This window comes from Patagioenas fasciata, chromosome Z (assembly GCF_037038585.1).
Source record: "Patagioenas fasciata isolate bPatFas1 chromosome Z, bPatFas1.hap1, whole genome shotgun sequence".
Lineage (NCBI taxonomy): Eukaryota > Metazoa > Chordata > Aves > Columbiformes > Columbidae > Patagioenas > Patagioenas fasciata.
The window spans coordinates 31,693,355-31,701,544 of record NC_092560.1 but is presented as its reverse complement, the minus strand read 5'-3'; the positions used below and the strand labels follow the sequence as shown (position 1 = coordinate 31,701,544).

At 42.4% G+C, this 8,190-nt stretch overlaps 1 long non-coding RNA gene across 1 annotated transcript; it reads left to right on the top strand.

Annotated features, from left to right (window-relative positions):
• Positions 1–1,116: 1,116 nt before the first annotated feature.
• LOC139826388 (uncharacterized) lies at positions 1,117–6,154 on the top strand. The gene is made up of 3 exons (XR_011736403.1): positions 1,117–1,206; positions 4,798–4,951; positions 5,910–6,154. It is a non-coding gene; the product is annotated as an uncharacterized lncRNA (long non-coding RNA).
• The last annotated feature ends 2,036 nt before the right edge of the window (positions 6,155–8,190 follow it).

The following is an 8,190-nucleotide window of genomic DNA, read 5'->3' as shown; positions in this document are numbered from 1 at the left end:
TGCAAGGGGTTGCTTGCTTTGCAAGAAAGACCGGGGTGGGGGTCCTCCTACCACTGCTACTTCAGGGTTAGGTTTTCCCAAAAGCAATATTATTTTTCTGTGAGGTTTTCTGATGAGGTGGGTTTTTCTGTTTGGTTGGTTGGTTTTGGTTTGGTGGGTTTTTTTTTTGTACACATGGAAAAAATGACTTGTTTTGATTTCTTTTCTTCTTTTACCTTAACTTGTATTTTTTTTTTTTTTTAGAGAGGCTAAGTACTGAGTCATACTTGAAGTCAGCTTTGAAGCTTTGATCATGGTCTAACTCACGTCCTTAACGTTTCAAACCTCAATTTGATAGATTCCTCATTCTTTACTCAGTGTCTCCTCCTGATTTCTGGTGGATAGTAATTTCTGAGTTTTGGGAGATTTGTGATTTTAAAAGCTAACTTGGGGAAATGTGGGTGGACATGGGGAAGTATCATGTTAAATTGCTGATGCAGATGTTCATGAATATAGAATAATTTCCACATTATATTGATGTTTATCTAAAATTTAAAGGACATTGGTGATGTTTTTCCTCATACTAAAAAGGATTTTTTTTTTTTTACACAAAAGTAGTTACTATTTCCTGAATTTCTTAATTTAACATTCTGTCGTAACAAGTTGAAAGTTGCAAATCCTGTCTGTATTGTGACGTTCCTCTGACCAAGGCCAATTTTTTCACTGCCCATCTCTACCCCGGAGATCACTGTGAAGGTATTTTAACAGAATTAAAAAAAGGCTTTGGGGAGTATTCAATATATTATTTGATACTTGAAATCACATTTTGATTTGAAAAAACAATGACTCAACATTTCTATTTTGAAACGGAAACCGTAACAAAGTTCAGAGAAGTATAAATCTTGAAGTGCTTGAGTGCGATGTTGGTGCTTGTTCAAGCTGTTGTAAACAGTTGCAAAGCATGAAAGAAAAACCTGTTTGTCTGTCTCCTGTTGTTCTTGGAGCAGTGGTGTCTAAAGGGCAAGCTGACATGCTGGAAAGCATTTCCTATGATAAAGTTAGAGTCTGAGAGTGATATGAGGAATTATTTTTAAACCTTAAAGTTACAGGCTGGGCGTCATTAACAGATCACGTGAGGGAAGGTTAAACAAAAGCTGCTTGCAGAAGAGGAGAGAGGCAATTGAAACAATCACATACTGGTTTAAAGTTTATTTTCCTGGAAATCAGGTAAGAGGAAAAAGAGACGAGTGCATGTGCTTTTTGGATAAGAACAGTGGTGGCTCACAACTGCTGTTATTCCTGCTTTACAAATGAGAAGACTGAAGCAAAAAGAGGCAGTACTATGCTGTTGTGGCCACTGAAATCAAATGAATGACCTGTGGATATATCACTCTAGGCTCTTCCAAAACAGAGGCTAGTCATGGTAAATCATAATGCATCTTTTTTCTTCTTCTGCTAATCAAAATAAATGCAAAGGTTAGCTCATTTTGGGAATAAGAACAGATGTGGCATAAATAAGTGCAATATGCATTGCCTGGCCTGTCTCTGAGAGCCAGTTGGAGCACACTCACCCATTGAACACGAGGATGCTGGTAATTGCTGTCAGATTTACATAATGATTTCAAATGTTTTAATAACTCTTTAATCACTGTGGCAGACACACACTACACCAGGTCTTTTGTAGGACCTTTCTGGCCACCAAAGAGCTGCTTGTTTGGAATCTTCTCACCATCAGTAGAGCAGAATTTCTTTTGATCTTTTCCTCTTTGATCACCCTCAACCCATGGAGCACCCTAATTGTGCACACTGAAGCTTCAGGATAGCACAGCAGAAGCAGAAGGGTTTCTGTGCTGGTTCCTCATGGGGCACTGACAGTGAGCGTGCACAAGGGGACAGTTGTCTGGATGCGAGATGAAGCTGGTTCAGTCAGTGGCCAATGTCAAACAAGATATTTTAGGAAACTGTTTCACATTGCAGCAGTGTCTTGGACTCCACAACAAGGCCATACATAGCACAGCAGCTGCAGAGCTGGGAACCAAGTGCTGCTTCTCAGACTTGTCCCATGAGCGGCTATAAGCTTACGCAACTTCCTCTTGCACCATATGGGAACATCCACAGGGATTTCGCCAGGCCTTACCCTTAGCCTCGCAGAAGTGCACAGTGTGTGATTGACACAACGTTCATACAATAATTTCTCATCCCTATCACCTGCGTCTGTCTGCTTTTACAGTGGGTGATCTGCTGATGTGTGGTCACGCAGTGCTAGCAAAGCAGGCTGGTATGGGTGATTGCTGTGGTGCCTACGGTAGCATGCAGCTGTGCTGGACTGTGGCCAGGCTGCATAAGGTTCGGACCTGCTCAAGTTCAAGCCTCATCATTCACATGCCAGTGTCCTTTACTTGCAGATTCCTCTTTCCCTGAGCAGTATTACTGCAAGTCAGAGACTCAGGTGTCAGCCAAGTAAGCTATACCTTGCACATTGGCTTGCAAACAACTGATTTCCTACAATAACCCATGATTTAATGCAAAAATATGACCTTTTCCCACTTCTGGAAAGTTGGTGTTGAAACCTCATTGCCCTGTGTGCCTGGGTTGGCTTCTGCCCCCTGACACTGATCCCAAATGCCTGCCATGAACAGGAGGAGCAGACAGCTGAGCACATGCTGGAATCCACACACAGCACTGGCTCTTTCCTCTCCAACAGTTAACTTTTTTTTTTTTTAAAAAAATGATTTTGTATTTGACTAAGCAAATACCTGTTCAAAACACAGTTTTACCTCTTTTTGGCTTGCTTTAGTTGGCAAAGGCTGGGGCAGACATGCTGGAGAGGCACAGGAGCTGCTGTCTGAAGTGTCCCTCCTCTGCTCCGTGGGAATTGGTTTGCCTGGGTGAACGCAGGCGGCTCCAGCTGCCATCTCTGATGACAGAGGCTTTCCTTGCTGCAGGTTTCAGTGCAAATGTACACAGGTCCTCAGTCCTGCCACTCAGATCTACAACTAGATACATTCACAGTCTGGCTCCGAAAGGTTAATTCCCAAATAGTGTGATGGAGACAGACAGAAGGGAAGAAAGGGAGAAAGAAAGGAAGAAACATATGGAAGATTCAACACACTAGCAGTCTAGAGTTTGTCTATAAAACCTTATTTTGTGACTATTTTGACTGTATGTGCAGTGGCAAATGTCAACATATTAATGTTAAAATATTTTTCTAATTACTCGTTTTTTCCTAGCAAGAAGAGTATTTTTAGTTTTTTTATTACTAATAATTGTTTCATGAATTAACATATCTGTAACAAATATAACATCACACAGTTTTGTGTATTAGTTCGGTGTATTGTATTCAATGTTCTGCATTTAGTATACTACAATAATTTCCATTTAAATGCTCCTTAAAATACCAGATTAGAATTAGTTGGGCTGGCTAGAAAGATTTCTCATTCCACCTAGAAAGCTGTTTTCCCCTCTTCTTTGCACCTCACTGAAAGGAAAGCCAAGCAGAACTGACAAAGTCAAGCTGAGACTCGACCAAACCTCTTTCCATGTTTGGCTACATTTAAAAACTACATAAAACACTGCTCATTGCCCAGTATTCAAGTCTTCAGTTGCCTGGTTTGTCTGAAGGAGACTGAAAACATTAAATCAACTTCTAAAGACCTATCAAAAAAAGGCTGGTAGGTTCAGATTTTCTTTAAAAAATAGTTTTGAAACTTCAGACTCAGATAACTGGCTGGCTTTCTGTGCTTGCTTTTCAACAGCAATCGGTATGCACATGTTTTGAAATGATACCAGAATAGCTAGCACAACATATATGTGTTAGCTCTGGCCAGAACATGGCCTTTTCACTCGGGCTTGGGGAGGATTTTGTGCCTTGCAGATGATCCCATACATCCCCAGCGCCGCCAAGATTGTTTGCTCCTTCTGTGGTAACCTTGGTGAGGCAGAAGTCCTCTTCCTCAGCCAGAGGCCCTTCTGCGCCAGTTGTCTGTCCCTTAACCTTTCCTCATGTGACAAGTTGTGTGCTGAGGGCTCCTCTTGCAGAGTGAAAATGAAGACAAACAAAGGACAGATTTGCCAGAAGTGACTGGTAGTTGCGTTAAGTAGAATCCGTGAGAGTTGTCAACATTTTCCCTGTCTTTTTCTTTTCCACCCATCAGATCAGTTGGTAGTCCTTTATAGTGGTCTTTTATGCCTCGACTTCCTCAAAACAGAAAAGAGCAAAAATAAGCTCTTTCTCCCCCCTGCACCCAAGCTTTATCAGCAAGACCATTCACTGTGTAAAACTCAGTTTCATTAAGTGTCAGCCTTACCTTATCACTACTGTTTGAGAGAAGCAGAGGGCAGCAACCACCCTAGATACTGTGTTAATGCACATTGTATGTTTTTGGCTAAATCTTGATTGAATATAAACAGAACAAAGAAAAAGGAGATAATAAAACACCTCACTGTAGTAGTATCACTACTAAATGTAATGCCTTGCATTGATTGAATTATAGAATCAGAAAATCACAGAATCATTGAATTGCAGAATCATAGAATGGTTTGGGTTGGAATGGACCTGATCTAGTCCAATTCCCCTGTCATGGCCATGTTGCACTAGACCAGGTTGCTCAAGCCTCATCCAGCCTGGTCTTGAACACTTCCAGTGATGGGGCATCCCCAGCTTCTCTGGGCAGCCTGTTCCAGTGTCTCACCACCCTCATGGTGAAGAATTTGTTCCTAATATCTAATCTCAATCTACTGTCTTTCAGTTTAAAGCCATTACCCCTTGTCCTATCATGACATGCCATTGTAAAACGTTCCTCTCCATCTTTCTTGCAGGTCCTCTTTAGGTACTGGATGGCTGTTATAAGGTCTCCCTGGAGTGTTCTCCTCTCCAGCCTGAACAAGCCCAACTCTCTTGACCTATCTTCACAGGAGAGGTGCTCCAGTCCCGGATCATCTTTGTGGCCCTTCTATGGATCCTCTCCAACAGGTGAATGTCTTTTCCTGCACTGAGGACTCTAGAGCTGGATGCACTACTCCAGGTGGACTCTCATGGAAGCAGAGCAGAGGAGGAGAGTCACTTTCCTCAGCCTGCTGATCATGCTTCTTTTGATGCAGCCCGGGATCGGGTTGGCTTTCTGGGCTGCAAGTGCACATTGACAGGTCATGTTGAGCTTCTCATCAACCAACACCCCTAAAACCTTCTCCTCAGAGCTGCTCTCAATCCATTCTCTGCCCAGCCTGTATTTGTGCTTGGGATTGCCCTGACCCATATGCAGGACCTTGCATTTGGCCTTGTTGAACTTCATGAGGTTCGCATAGGCCAACCTATCAAATCTGTCAAGGTCCCCCTGGATAGCACCCAGTGTGGCGACTGCACCACACAGCTTGGTGTCATTGGCACACTTGCTGAGGGTGCACCTGATCCCACTGTCCATGTCATTGCGAAAGATGTTAAAACAGTGCTGGTGTCAATACCGACCCCTGAGGAACTCCACTCATCACTGGTCTCTGCTTGGACATCTAGCCATTGACCACAAGTCTTTGAGTGCAACCATCCAGGCAATTCCTTATCCATAGAGTGGTTCATCCAGCAAATCCATGTCTCTCTAATATAGAGACAAGGATGTTGTACAGGACAGTGTCAAATGCTTAGCACAACTCCACGTAAAATGCCTTCCTCTTCCACGAACATTAGCTAACAGTGCTTTGTTAATTAAGTTCTGTGAAGGATTAGGGGATCAATTGTGAAATTAATTTGGGATTTGTGTCTCTATAAAATCTCCACACAGCTTTCCTATCTATTGTCCTAGCTAAAGCCTGGATGCAGAGACAAATACCTTTTGCTGCCAAGTCGGCTTATGTGTCACTGCAAGGTTACCTAAACTTTAGGGGCAGAAGATGAAAGCCAATTCTCAAGCTGATTTTTCTTTTTTTTTTTTTTTAAGGTAAAATGTTAACGTGTTATTTGAAAAAGTCCCAGAACCATTTGTTTCATGCAAAACATTGGAAAGACTACAAGAAATCATCAACAGGATTTGTAATTCATTAGCTCAGACGGAATTCTGCATCCTGAATTCACTACAGGCCAGGAGGAGGAAACAACAGAATGGAAGTATCACAGTCCAGTGAGGTCTTGGCTATGCCATTGCTGTTCTCCTCCTCAAGCAGAGGAAGTCAGAAGGATGCTCGTTACCTGTTCTCACATTCTACAGCAAAGGTACATTCATAGAAACCCAGCTACAGTGTTCAGTGTTTTTTTCTTCTGATAAGACTGCAGATAGTGGGGCTGTGGCTGGCTCCTTTTGAATGCTGAGTAGGTGAGACATATCATAGGAGAACAGTTTATCCTCAAGTTCCTGGACAACCTTCTCCTCACCTTTGGTTTTGTACTTGCAATCATGCACCTGCATCATTCACCTGCCTGTTGCCCGTTGTTTTTCCCCCAAGTTTCCATTTTGTTCCTCCCTCCCACTGGTTCTGGGAACAGCCAGGGTTACCTCATTTCTCCAACAGCTTTTTGAAGTTACTAACCCCAGTGTTTTTCTCACTAAATTGCTGAGTGCGACACAAAGCAGGATCTTCTTATGAACAGAGGGTGCAAACAGAAATTCAACACAACTAGTTTTTTCCATTTTCCTGTTTCAGAGAAAGAAAGTAAGCAGTTTTGTGTCAACCACAGCAAAGTGCATGGTGCCTTATTCTGCATCCTTATGTAGGCTGAACTCAAAGAGCATCTGTAAGAATTTTGCTAGGTAGGCAATGCAGACATTCTCCCTTAGTCAGACCATCAGTACCTTTTGTGCTTTTTCCCCCTAAGAGTATGAGACCTAGGGCATCACATCATCTGTGTGTCTGTTTCTCTCCTCCTGTATCTTTTGAGCACACTGATGTGAAAGGGAAGAGAAATCTCCGACTTGCCTGGAAGGCGGCAGTTTGGTAGGAGAGAAGAAAAGCAAAGCCAGCCTCCACTGGGGGAAAGTCAGGCAGACCACAGCTACCAGAAAATAGTGCTCGGCAGCTGCTGGTGCTCCCTCATCCGAGCAGGCAGAGCTCCAGACTGTCTGTGGCACACCTCTCTCTTCCTCATTGGGGATGGGAAGAGCTATGAAGAAGAAAGGAGGAAAAGGAGACAAAAGAGAGATCCAGTGATAATGAGAATCTATGTTGCCCAGCTGTCTCCACAGCCGGTTCTCTCATTTGCTTGCAGAAGATCCTAGTGCTGCCTCTGTGTCATTACTGAAGACAGACAGATTATTGAAATGATTAATTGTAGCCATAAAGAGCCAGAGGGAACACATTTCTACCTGTGCTTATTTTGTAAAGAAACTGAAGCATCTTGAAGGAAAAGGGCAGTGCAGTTTTCTTGGCTAGGAAGACCAAGCCTTGGCATGGCAAGCAGGCAGACTGCAGACAAAGGAGGAGGCAAAGGTGGGATGAGTTTTGGTTCTCCATTTGACTGGTTCTGATTATGTGAAGTCTTGGGGTAAGTGAAATTACTGTAGATGTTGAACACCCTGTGAGTGCCAAGGGTGATTTGACAATGTAGCAGAAACCAACAATGAGAACAATGAGAATAAACATCAATAATTTTTCTAACCAAACATCTTAGAAAAGCAGTTACACGGGAAGGATCAGCATTAAAGCTCAACATATTACATGAAGAATCCATTATTTAATATGAATTTTAAAACCAGAACACTGCCACTTCTAAAACACTTGGGAGGAACATCCAGCCATCCCAGTTCCTAAGACAGTGAAGAAACGTGCCCTGTAATATTATCCACAAAGGTGATTTCATAGAATTCTGTGAATTCACTCACATGAATAAACTACACACACATTTAAATATTTGCAGGGTTGATCCCTAAATACCTAACTGTCTGCTTCTGTGGGATGGTGAAATGAATTCTTTTTGCTCAGGGAATAGCTGACAACACTAAGTCTTTTGTCCACTAGTAATGCAGTACCTCTGTTGTTTTTTTTTCGGCACTGTAGTACCAAATTTTATGAAGACTGCAAAGTAAAAACTAATTACAGGGCACACATACGCAGTCTTACTGAAGAATGAGTGTTTTGAACAGCATGTAATTTAAGATGGTATTTTTCAGAGAACTAGATGGAGAGTAACCTGACTTTTTTTTTTGCTGTGGAAACACCTAACTTGAGAAATTAGCAACTTCCTACCAGTTGTGTAAGCATATTGTATGCTGTGGAGGCCAAGTGGAA